General features: G+C 43.3%; 1 non-coding gene across 1 annotated transcript; it reads left to right on the top strand.

Moving 5' to 3' along the window:
* The first annotated feature begins 9,477 nt into the window (after positions 1 to 9,477).
* Positions 9,478 to 9,550, top strand: trnav-uac (transfer RNA valine (anticodon UAC)). The gene has a single exon. It is a non-coding gene; the product is annotated as a tRNA-Val (tRNA).
* The last annotated feature ends 1,742 nt before the right edge of the window (positions 9,551 to 11,292 follow it).

The raw sequence follows: 11,292 nt of genomic DNA, 5'->3' as shown, positions 1-11,292 counted from the left end.
AATTCCAATAAAACCAATTTAAAACAGTGGTTTCTAATCGCTACCCCTCCTTTAGTTCTGAGTGGAGGAACTTATAATTAATGATATTAAAACAGAACACGTGGTTTGGATGAGAGAAAAAAATCAAGCTTTATTAACTAAAAGAAACTACAATCACAATATCAAACTATCCCACACGAACACAGTAAAATTGTAAAACAATATGTCAAGGGGGTACACACGGCAAAAACGAGGGATACAATGGCTACAATGTATTTAAACAATCTTAGCAATTCCCTTAAATCACCATCCCCCCTTAACTCCTGCTAGATTGCCTTGTGTGGACTCAGAAACTCTGCCGACATGTGGTCCAGCGAAGAGAGAGAGAGAGAGCTCACATATCGTCCCAGGAAGTCAAGAGAGTCAAGAGGCAAGAGTCAAGAGTGCGAGCTGGCTGCTCAGCCCTTTTTTTATACCTGGTGAGCCCCTCACATCCTGCCTTGCAAGGGCTGTGTGCAAAATTAACCCCAAAGCTGTGATAGGCTAACTCAAAGTGGTTAGATTGAGTTAATGTGATTTTCAGAGCTCCCTTTGCTGAAACAAAAGGGAGATACATCTGCTCTATAGTCCAGTGCTGGGTGATTGGAAACCCATTCAAGATACAAAGAGTCTCTTCTGCAGTTTAGGTGTATCCACTCGATATACAAACAAATGCTAATAGCATTCAATTGCTTTATAAACAAAGCAATGTCCTTTGTCTTCATTGAACCTTACTTCCAGACACAGAAAGCTGCATTCCAAACCTCTTTTGTCATTCGGCCATGTGGTGTGACAGCCATTTTACCCCTGGAAATTTAAAAAGCACATTGCCCAGGGATACTTTAATCAAAAAAACATGAATCTTCAGAACTGTAAATTATTGCGAATTCTTACAGACCTACCACCCTCTGAGTGAAGTAGTTCCTCCTCATCTCAGTTTTGAAAGAGCAGCCCCTTTTTCTAAGCCTATGCCCCCTAGTTCTTGTTTCACCCATCATCGGCAACATCCTCCCCGCAGCCACCCGATCCAACCCCTTCACAATCTTATATGTTTCAATAAGATCGCCTCTCATTCTTCTGAACTCCAATGAGTAGAGTCCCAATCTACTCAACCTCTCCTCATATGTCCATCCCCTCATCCCCGGGATTAACCGAGTGAACCTTCTTTGTACTGACTCGAGAGCAAGTATGTCTTTTCTTAAGTATGGGCACCAAAACTGTATGCAGTATTCCAGGTGCGGTCTCACCAATACCTTGTACAACTGAAGCAATACCTCTCTATTTTTATATTCTATCCCCCTAGCATTGAAAGCCAACATTCCATTGGCCTGCTTAATCAGTTGCTGCACCTGCATACTAACCTTTTGAGTTTCGTGCACCAGGACCCCCAGATCCCTTTGTACTTCAGTACTTTCAAGTTTCTTGCCATTAAGATAATAACTTGCTCTACGACTTTTCCTGCCAAAGTGCATAACCTCACAATTTCCAGTATTGTATTCCATCTGCCAAATCTCTGCCCACTTACTTAGCCTGTCTATGTCCCCTTGCAGGTTTGTTATGTCCTCCTCACTCACTACTTTCCCTCCCATCTTAGTATCATCTGCAAACTTTGATATGTTACACTCAGTCCCCTCCTCCAAATCGTTAATATAGATTGTAAAGAGTTGGGGACCCAGCACCGACCACTGCTGAACACCACTAGTTATTGTTTGCCATTCTGAGAATGAACCATTTAAACCCAACTCCCTGCCTTCTGTTCGATAGCCAATCCTCTATCCATGCCAGAATATTACCCCCAATCCCGTGATTTTTTATCTTAAGCAATAATCTTTTGTGTGGTACCTTGTCAAATGTCTTTTGGAAGTCTAAATACCCTACGTCCACTGGTTCCCCTTTATCCACCCTATATGTTACTTCCTCAAAGAACTCCAGCAAATTTGTCAAACATGACTTCCCCTTCTTAAAACCATGCTGACTTTGTCCTATTAAATGATGATTATCCAAATGTCCTCTTACTGTCTCCTTAATAATGGACTCCAAAATTATACCTACCACAGATGTTAGGCTAACCGGTGTATAGTTTCCAGCCTTCTGTCTACTGCCCTTTTTAAATAAGGGTGTTATATTAGCAGTTTTCCAGCCTGCCGGACCTTTGCTGAGTCCAGGAAGTTTTGGAAAATTATTACCAATGCATCCACAATCCCTACCGCCACTTCCCTCAAGACCCTAGGATGTAAGCCATCAGGTCTAGGTGATTTATCCGCCTTGAGTCCCATTATTTTACCGAGTACCACTTCCTTAGTGATTTTGATCGTGTTTAGCTCCTCCCCCCCTATAGCCCCCTGTTTGTCCAGTGTTGGGATATTCTTAGTGTCTTCTACTGTAAAGACTGATACAAAATATTCATTCAGTGTTTTTGCCATCTCCATATTTCTCATCATTAATTTCCCAGTCTCATCCTCTAAGGGACCAACATTTACTTTAGCCACCCTTTTTCTTTTAATATAACTATAAAATCTCTTACTATCTGTTTTTATATTTTTTGCTAATTTACTTTCATAATCTATCTTCCCTTTCTTAATCAATCTTTTTATTATTTTTTGCTGTCTTTTAAAGTTTTCCCAATCCTCTATCCTCCCACTAGATTTGGCTACCTTATATGCCTTTGTTTTTGTGGAATACTATCCTTAATTTCTTTACTTAGCCACGGATGGCTGTCTTTTCTTTTGCACCCTTTTCTTCTCAGTGGAATATATATTTTTTGGAAGTGGTGCAATTACTCCTTAAATGTACACCACTGATCATGTATCGTCTTACCCTTTAATCTATTTTCCCAATCCACTCTACTCAATCCCGCTCTCATACCTTCATAGTCTCCTTTATTCATGCTTAGCACGCTTGTTTGAGATCCAACCTTCTCATCCTCTAATTGAATATGGAATTCAACCATGTTATGGTCACTCATTCCAAGGGGATCCTTTACTAGGACATTTTTAATTAATCCTGTCTCGTTACACAGGACCAGATCTAAGGTTGCTTGCCCCCTGGTCGGTTCAGTTACATACTGCTCAAGAAACCCATGCCTAATACACTCAATGAACTCATCCTCAAGGCAGCCCTGCCAATTTGATTTGTCCAATTAATATGATAGTTAAAATCCTCCATAATTATTGATGTTCCCTTATTACAAGCCTCAACTATTTCCTGATTGATACTCCATCCAACATAGTTGCAACTGTTCGGAGGCCTATAGACTACGCCCACTCGTGTTTTTTTCCCCTTATTATTCCTTACCTCCACCCAAACTATTTCATTATCCTGATCTTATGACCCAATATCATTTCTCTGTATTACAGTGATTCCTCCCTTTATTAACATAGCCACCCCACCTCCCCTTCCTTCCTGCCTGTCCTTCCTGATCGTTAACTAACCTGGTATGTTTAATTCCCAGGCATTGTCACCCTGCAGCCATGTTTCTGTAATGGCCACAAGATCATACCCATATGTAGTTATTTGTGCCATTAACTTGTCTATTTTGTTACGAATGCTACGTGCATTCAGATAGAGAACTTTCAAATATGTTTTGTGACACTTAGTTCCTGCTTTTGCCCCTTTTATTACTTTACCTTTTACTCCATACCCTCTGCCCCTTCCTGACACTTTCGCTTTCTGTGCCTGATTTGACATTGAATTCACTGTTCTAACAGATCCTGGTTCAGACTGCGCTGCTCATTAACGAATCTTCAATCAATTATTTATGAGGTAGGGCGGCACAGTGAGTTTGTTAATCGACCAGTATTCCAGAGGAAAATTGTAATGGTGGGGAGAAAATTGTCCAGTGCTTGCTGCTGGAGAGGTTTGCCTTGAGGGGGCAGCGATGAATCGCCATTGCAGTGCTGGTCCCGCCACAAACTGTTCCTCAGCCGCAGACTTCATGATGATCTGGAGACCTGAGCTCACAATCCCACCATGGCAGGTGGTGGAAGGATTAAAATCGGGGATGTGTAAGAGCCCAGAATTGGAGGAGTGCAGAGATCTCAGAGGGTGTAGGGCTGGAGAATGTTACAGAGATACGGGGAGGCGAGTCCATGGAGGGATTTGAAAACAAGGACGAGAATTTGAAAACTGAATTGTGGCCTGGTTGGGAGCCAATGTAGGTGAGTGAGACCCGGGGTGATGGGTGAACGGGACATGGTGTGAGTTAGGATACGGGCAGCAGAGGATTGGATGAGCTGAAGTTTATGGAGGGAGGAAGATGGGAGGCCTTCCAGGAGTACATTAGAATCGTCAAGTCTGGAGGTGACAAAGGCAAGGATGAGGGTTTCAGCAGCAGATCAGCTGAGGCAGGGGCGGAGTCGGGCGACGTTTACGGAGGTGGAAGTAGACCGTCTTGGGCAGAAGCTCATCTCGGGGTCAAATACCAAGGTTGCAAGCTGTCTGGTTCAGTCTCAGTGGCCAGGGATTGGGATGAAGTCGGTGGCTCGGGAACGGATTATGTGGCGGGGACCAGCACTGCAATGGTGATACATCACTGCCCTCTCAAGGCTACTTGTAAACCCCGTCCAACAGCAATATTGGAAGAACTGGACAATTTTAACTCCACCATTCCATTTTGGCCCGGCCTTTTCTCATCCACACCTTCAGCATCTACACTTCCCTGCTGCTGAGCAGCCAATCACACAGCTGCTATCAAAATTTATTTTATTTGTCCCCAGCTGGGACAAGAAGAAACCTGGTTCCACCGAGACTCAGATCGCTGGATTCAAAGTCCAGAGTGCTCACCATTGCACCATGAAACCCTTATACAGCATTTTTGAGGCCAATTCGCTTTTTTCCAACTCACCTACCATTCACAGCTGCTGAGTATTTTCAGCAAATTCTGTTTTTATTTCAAACTTCCAGCATCCGCAGCATTTTGTCTTGTGTTAGAAAAGCAAACGGGATCCTGGTCTTTACAGACAGAGGCATAGAGGGCAAAAGGAAGGAAGTTATACCAAACCTTTAGATTATTGTGTGTAATTCGGGCACTCCGCTTTAGGACGGATGCGAGACTTCAGTTCCGTGGAGTAGTGGAGAAGAAAAGGTTGTTCTCCTCAGAGCAGAGAAGATAAGGGGAGATTTTGTCGACGTGTTCAATATCATGAAGAGTTTTAATAAAGTAAATAAGGGGAACACGTATTAAAGTGATTGGATAAAGTATCAGTAATAAGGTTCTCTCGGGCTTTTGTTGGCCGATTTACTGGTAAACCTGGGATTTGAGGGGAAACTGGTTCATGGTTTGTAACACAAGCAGTGCGCGGGGTCAGACCGGCCCGGCTAGCTCAGTCGGGAGAGCCTGAGACTCTTAATCTCAGGGGCGGTTTGTGTTTCAAATTATTGGGCTGGTTTCACAGGCGATCCCCAGCTCTAAATCCCCCGGCACCTCTCGGTCAATGGCTCTTTCAAAAAATGTGATTCAACAACATTATCAGGAAATCTGAAGTGTTTATAAACACCGGAAGCTGACACACCAGGGAAGACCTCACAGTGTTGGACACAGAGTGAAATCCACTGAAATGTTTATAAAAAGTTACAGAACACAACACGTGTGTAAAATCCTCCGTTGTTTTCTCTGCCCTGATGGGGCTAGCCGGACTGATCTGTCGCAAGGACCCTGCCTGTGCTCCAGTTTCCTCTCAATTCCCCGGTTTATCAGTAAATCCACCAGCAAAAGCCCGAGGGAACCTTATTACTGATTCATTGTCCAATTACTTGAATAGAAAGCGAGCGGAGGAGAAGGATTGAGAGCCTTCAGTGTGGGACAGAAGTGATGTTGTTTGACGGAGAAGCGACACAATCTCAATCAGTGCAGAGAGAGGTGAGTCAGCGGGTCACCTTCTCCCTTAACACATCCTTCTGACTCGCGGCTGACAAACTGAGCAGAGGTTTCGGGACTGCAGCAATTATCACGCTCGCCTTACACGCGAAATGCCCTCCGTTCCGTTCCAGGGCGGGATGAATTATCTTGGAACTTGCTCCAGGTGAACCTCCAGGGGTCATTTTCTTCCCCTGTGTAAAAGCGGTGACAATTGTCGGTTCCTGTTAAACTGAACAACGGCTGCACCAGATTCCCGGTGTGATAAACACTGAACATTTTTAACCAACTCCTCACATGCCGGCTGTAAAATGAGAACTGGTGATAATTCATCACAAGCAAAAGACAAACACTTATAAAAGTTTTGCCTGTCACTCGGTGACCAGGTTAGGATTTCCTTCAGTCTGAAACAGAAAGTTGATTCATCAATTAGAAGAATTATTCATCTTTTTACAGAGTTTATTGAGCTTTGTCAAATTCAGATAATAAAGTGTATTAATGCAAAAGTTAATCCCGGACCTGCGTTTGCAGATCGTAGTTCTCTTCTGTGATGTTCTTGGCCCAAACAATGGCAGAGTTTCCGTAGTGTAGTGGTTATCACGGTCGCATAACACGCGAAAATTCCCCAGTTTGAAACCGGGCTGAAATATTTTGAAAACGTTCCCCATTAAAATTGAAAGAAACAACTGATCTTTTGGTTAAAATTCAATAAAGTAAAAAATCTCGAAGAACCCGTATATTTTCTCCGTACAATTCTGCACAGACTCACACTCAGCACAGATACCGACAGTGTCCCTCCCTCACTATAATAATCATAGATCGTCACCACATTTCACCCACCGCAACAACCCCGTCCATTTCAGTCTCTTCTGACGTGAACATGAGAACCGCTAGACTACGAAAAACTCTGCGCCACTGCTCGCAGAGAATAGAATCAATAGTGAACAGAATATCACACGGTGCTCATTTTCAGATACAATGCAGTCAACGTTTGCATCAAGTGAAATAATTTTTTCTGAAATGATGTGGAAGTATGTGGTTCTCGTATTTGTGCGTCTAATTAAATGTTGTGGCGTCTGACTCCCGTTCATGTCTGTTCTTCCTCTGTTGATAAAGAAAGGAGGGCATTCGTTGACCAGACTGCACTGCGGCTGATTTTGTGAGCTCATCCTTTATATTGAGTGATGCTGTTTAAGGTGAACCAATCAGCACAGAGGGAGTTCACTGGTCAGTTCCCCTGTGTGGAAGGCCTGTGGGCAGCGGTTCCCGTAGTGTAGTGGTTATCACGTTCGCTTTACACGAAAAATAGTCCCCGGTTCGAGCCCGGGCGGGGACATTATGTTTAAACTTGCTGTGGATGAACAGCCAGTCGGGCTTGTTCCGAATGACAAAAGAAAATTGCTGTAAATCTGAAATAGAAATGGAAAGTGCTGGAAATTGTCAAGAGGACAGGCAGTATCTGTGGATAAAGATAGAGTGAAACTTTCAGGTCAATTAACCTTCCTTGGAACTGGGAACGGAAGAGATGTATGGTGAGATTATTCTCCTGTCAATAGGGCTGAGCGGCTTCTCACTTACTCTTTAATTTTGCTTTATTTCACTTCACTAATCAGATATATTTGAGTGAGCGAAAACCGACCCACAGTGAGGCCCATTTCATCTTTTGTTCCCTTTTAATCCCTGGAGTCTCTGATGCCCTGAAGTTCAGAAATGTAATTCATTAATCTGCAGGGTGGCCGTCAGTAAGAAACCTTTTCAGTCTGGATCCGGGAGAGGAGCGCGTTTAGGCTCAAGATTGCTGCTACTGTCGATAGATTTTTGTGGCTAAGGCTATTAAGGGTTACGGAAACAAAGCGGGTAAATGAAGTGATGATACAGCCCAGTCCTGATCTAATTGAATGGCGCAACAGGCTCGAGGGGCTGAATGGCCTCCTCTTGTTCTTATGGAGTCGATGCAGTGCACCCGAGAGCTGGAGTGTTTCCGTGGTGTGCAATGGTTATCGCATTCCGCTAACACACGAAAAATCAACGGTTCGAAAGTGGGTGGAGGCAATTTAATTCCTTTTCTCCATTCAAGTTTAGTAAATATGAAAACTGGAATAATTTGCATGCTTGGTTCAGTATAAATAAAATGCGCATTGACAGGCGACTTATACCTTTCAAATGGCAGCGTTACAGTGAGTGAAGTAATTCTCAATGATATTTCCCATATAGGACACAGATAGCGGGACTTTAAGGAGGATTTGGGGAAAGTTGGCGCTCATTTAGGGAATCTCCCCACGCGTGTCGCTGACTAAAGAGGTCGGTCATATTTTATTTAAAAATTGAGACTGAGAAGTTTCTCATTGAGAATGTGGAAGCAGAACAATAAAGATTAATACGAAAACACAAGGTCAGCGACAGGATTCAAATTGCAGTTTCAATCGTTCCAACTGTGTGTCCTTTCAATAAGTAATATAAAACCGCGTCTGTAAAAATGTCCGCACCATGTTATGATTCAGGAAACCGGGACGGGAGTAGAAATAGAGAAATAAAAGCACATGGATATAGAGAAGAGGAAGAGAGAAGGGGAAATACTGTTTCCACGCAGAACGAATGCCGGGACTCCTCTGCTGCGCCTGGGGCGGCCTCCTGCAGCCCGGATACATTAACGTCCTAACAGCTCATTAACTGTAGGAGTGGGACCGGGCGGCGCTTCAGAAGACAGGTCGAAAAGGCAAAGACACTTTCTCGTCTCAATGCTCTGATCATGAAGAATATCCACACACACAAATTATTTTATCAATGGTTAGATCCTCACTCGGCTAGGTTTGAACCAACGTTCTCGGGGTCCGATTTTCACTTCGGTGGTTGTTTAAATTTCCGAGAAGTCCGCGGTTCAAATCACAAAGGAGCGCTCGTTTTGCCGCCACTATTGGAAGTTGAATCTTTTGCAATCACCATTAAATAACCGATTACCATAATTTACAGAATGAAAGAAAGGCGAAACACACTTCAATAACGCATTTTACCCTTTGTAAGTAATGAACTGTTTACCATATTTCATTTTGCACATTGTATTTTAGGAACCTCGTTTAAAATCTTAATTGCTTATGAAAGCAGAAATCTGGGGCATCTATTTTAAAAATTAACAGGATTGGTCAATGCACAGCATAAACTGCTGGCGAATGTAACTTTTCCGCCAGCAGTCGAACCGGGTAGTTGTCGCTTCTGAAGTGAACGTGACAACCGCTACACTACGAAAAACTCTGCGTCACTGCTCGCAGAGAATAGAATCAGTAGTGAACAAAACATCACACGGTGCTCATTTTCAGATACAATGCAGTCAACGTTTACATCAAGTGAAATAACTTTTTAGTGAAATGATGTGGAAGTATGTGTTACTCGTATTTGTGCCTCTAATTAAATGTTGTGGCGTTTGACTCCCGTTCATGTCTGTTCTTCAATCTGTTGATAAAGAAAGGAGGGCATTCGTTGACCAGACTGCACTGCGGCTGATTTTGTGAGCTCATCCTTTATATTGAGTGATGCTGTTTAAGGTGAACCAATCAGCACAGAGGGTGTTCACTGGTCAGTTCCCCTGTGTTGACCGTGTTTGCACAGCGGTTCCCGTAGTGTAGTGGTTATCACGTTCGCTTTACACGCGAAAGGTCCCCGGTTCGAGTCCGGGCGGGAGCATTATGTTTAAACTTGCTGTGGATGAAAGGCCAGCGGGTTTGTTCCAAATGAGAAAAGAAAATTGCTGTAAATCTGAAATCGAAACGGAAAATGCTGGAAATTATCAGGAGGTCAGTCAGTAATGTGGAAAAAAATACATAGTGAACCTTTCAGGTCAATTAACCATCGTTAGAACTGGGAACGGAAGAGATGTATGGTGAGATTATTCTCTTGTCAGTAGGGCTAAGCGGCTTCCCTCTTATTCTTTAATTTCTCTTTATTTCGCTTCACTAATCAGATACATTTGAGTGAGCGAAAACTGACCCAGAGTGAGGCTCATTTCATCTTTTGTTCCCTTTTAATCCCTGGAATCTCTGATGCCCTGAAGTTCAGAAATGTAATTCATTAATCTGCAGGGTGGCCATCAGTAAGAAAACTTTTCTGTCTGGATCCGGGAGAGGAGCGCGTTTAGGCTCAAGATTGCTGCTACTGTCGATAGCTTTTTGTGGATAAGGTTATTAAGGGTTACGGAAAAAAAGCGGGTAAATGAAGTGTTGATACAGCCCAGGCCTGATCTAATTGAATGGCGCAACAGGCTCGACGGGCTGAATGGCCTATTCCTATGGAGTCGATGCAGTGCACCCGAGTGCTGGAGTGTTTCCGGTGTGTAGTGGTTATCGCATTCCGCTAACACACGAAAACTCAACGGTTTGAAAGTGGGTGGAGGCAATTTAATGCCGTTTCTCCATTCAAGTTTATTAAATATGAAAATTGGAATAATTTGCATGCTTGGTTCAGTGTAAATAAAATACGCATTGACAGGCGACTTATACCTTTCAAATGGCAGCGTTACAGTGAGTGAAGTAATTCTCAATGATATTTCCCATATAGGACACAGATAGCGGGACTTTAAGGAGGATTTGGGGAAAGTTGGCGCTGATTTAGAGAATCTCCCCTCGCGTGTCTCGGACTAAAGAGGTCGGTCATATTTTATTTAAAAATTGAGGCTGAGAAGTTTCTCATTGAGAATGTGGAAGCAGAACAATAAAGATTAATAGGAAAACACAAGGTCAGCGACAGGATTCAAATTGGAGTTTCAATCGTTCCAGCTGTGTGTCCTTTCAATAAGTAATATAAAAGCGCGTCTGTAAAAATGTCCGCACCATGTTATGATTCAGGAAACTGAGACGGGAGTAGAAATGGAGAAATAAAAGCACATGGATATGGAGAAGAGGAAGAGAGAAGGGGCAAATACTGTTTACACGCAGAACTAATGCCGGGACTCCTCTGCTGCGCCTGGGGCGGCCTCCTGCAGCCCGGATACATTAACGTCCTAACAGCTCATTAACTGTAGGAGTGGGACCGGGCGGCGCTTCAGAAGACAGGTCGAAAAGGCAAAGACACTGTCTCGATCTCAGGTGCTCTGATCATGAAGAATAGCCACACACACAAATTCTTTTATCAATGGTTAGATCCTCACTCGGCTAGGTTTGAACCAGCGTTCTCGGGGTCCGATTTTCACTTCGGTGGCTGTTTAAATTTCCGAGAAGTCCGCGGTTCAAATCACAAAGGAGCGCTCGTTTTGCCGCCACTATTGGAAGTTGAATCTTTTGCAATCACCATTAAATAACCGATTACCATAATTTACAGAATGAAAGAAAGGCGAAACACACTTCAATAACGCATTTTACGCTTTGTAAGTAATGAACTGTTTACCATATTTCATTTTGCAGATTGCATTGTAGGAACCTCGTTTAAAATCT

The sequence above is a fragment of the Somniosus microcephalus genome, unplaced genomic scaffold (genome assembly GCF_052327205.1).
Source record: "Somniosus microcephalus isolate GS21.2 unplaced genomic scaffold, FLI_Smic_1.0 scaffold90, whole genome shotgun sequence".
NCBI classification, from domain to species: domain Eukaryota; kingdom Metazoa; phylum Chordata; class Chondrichthyes; order Squaliformes; family Somniosidae; genus Somniosus; species Somniosus microcephalus.
The sequence above is the reverse complement of the archived record's forward strand: the minus strand, read 5'-3'. Positions and strand labels throughout refer to the sequence as shown.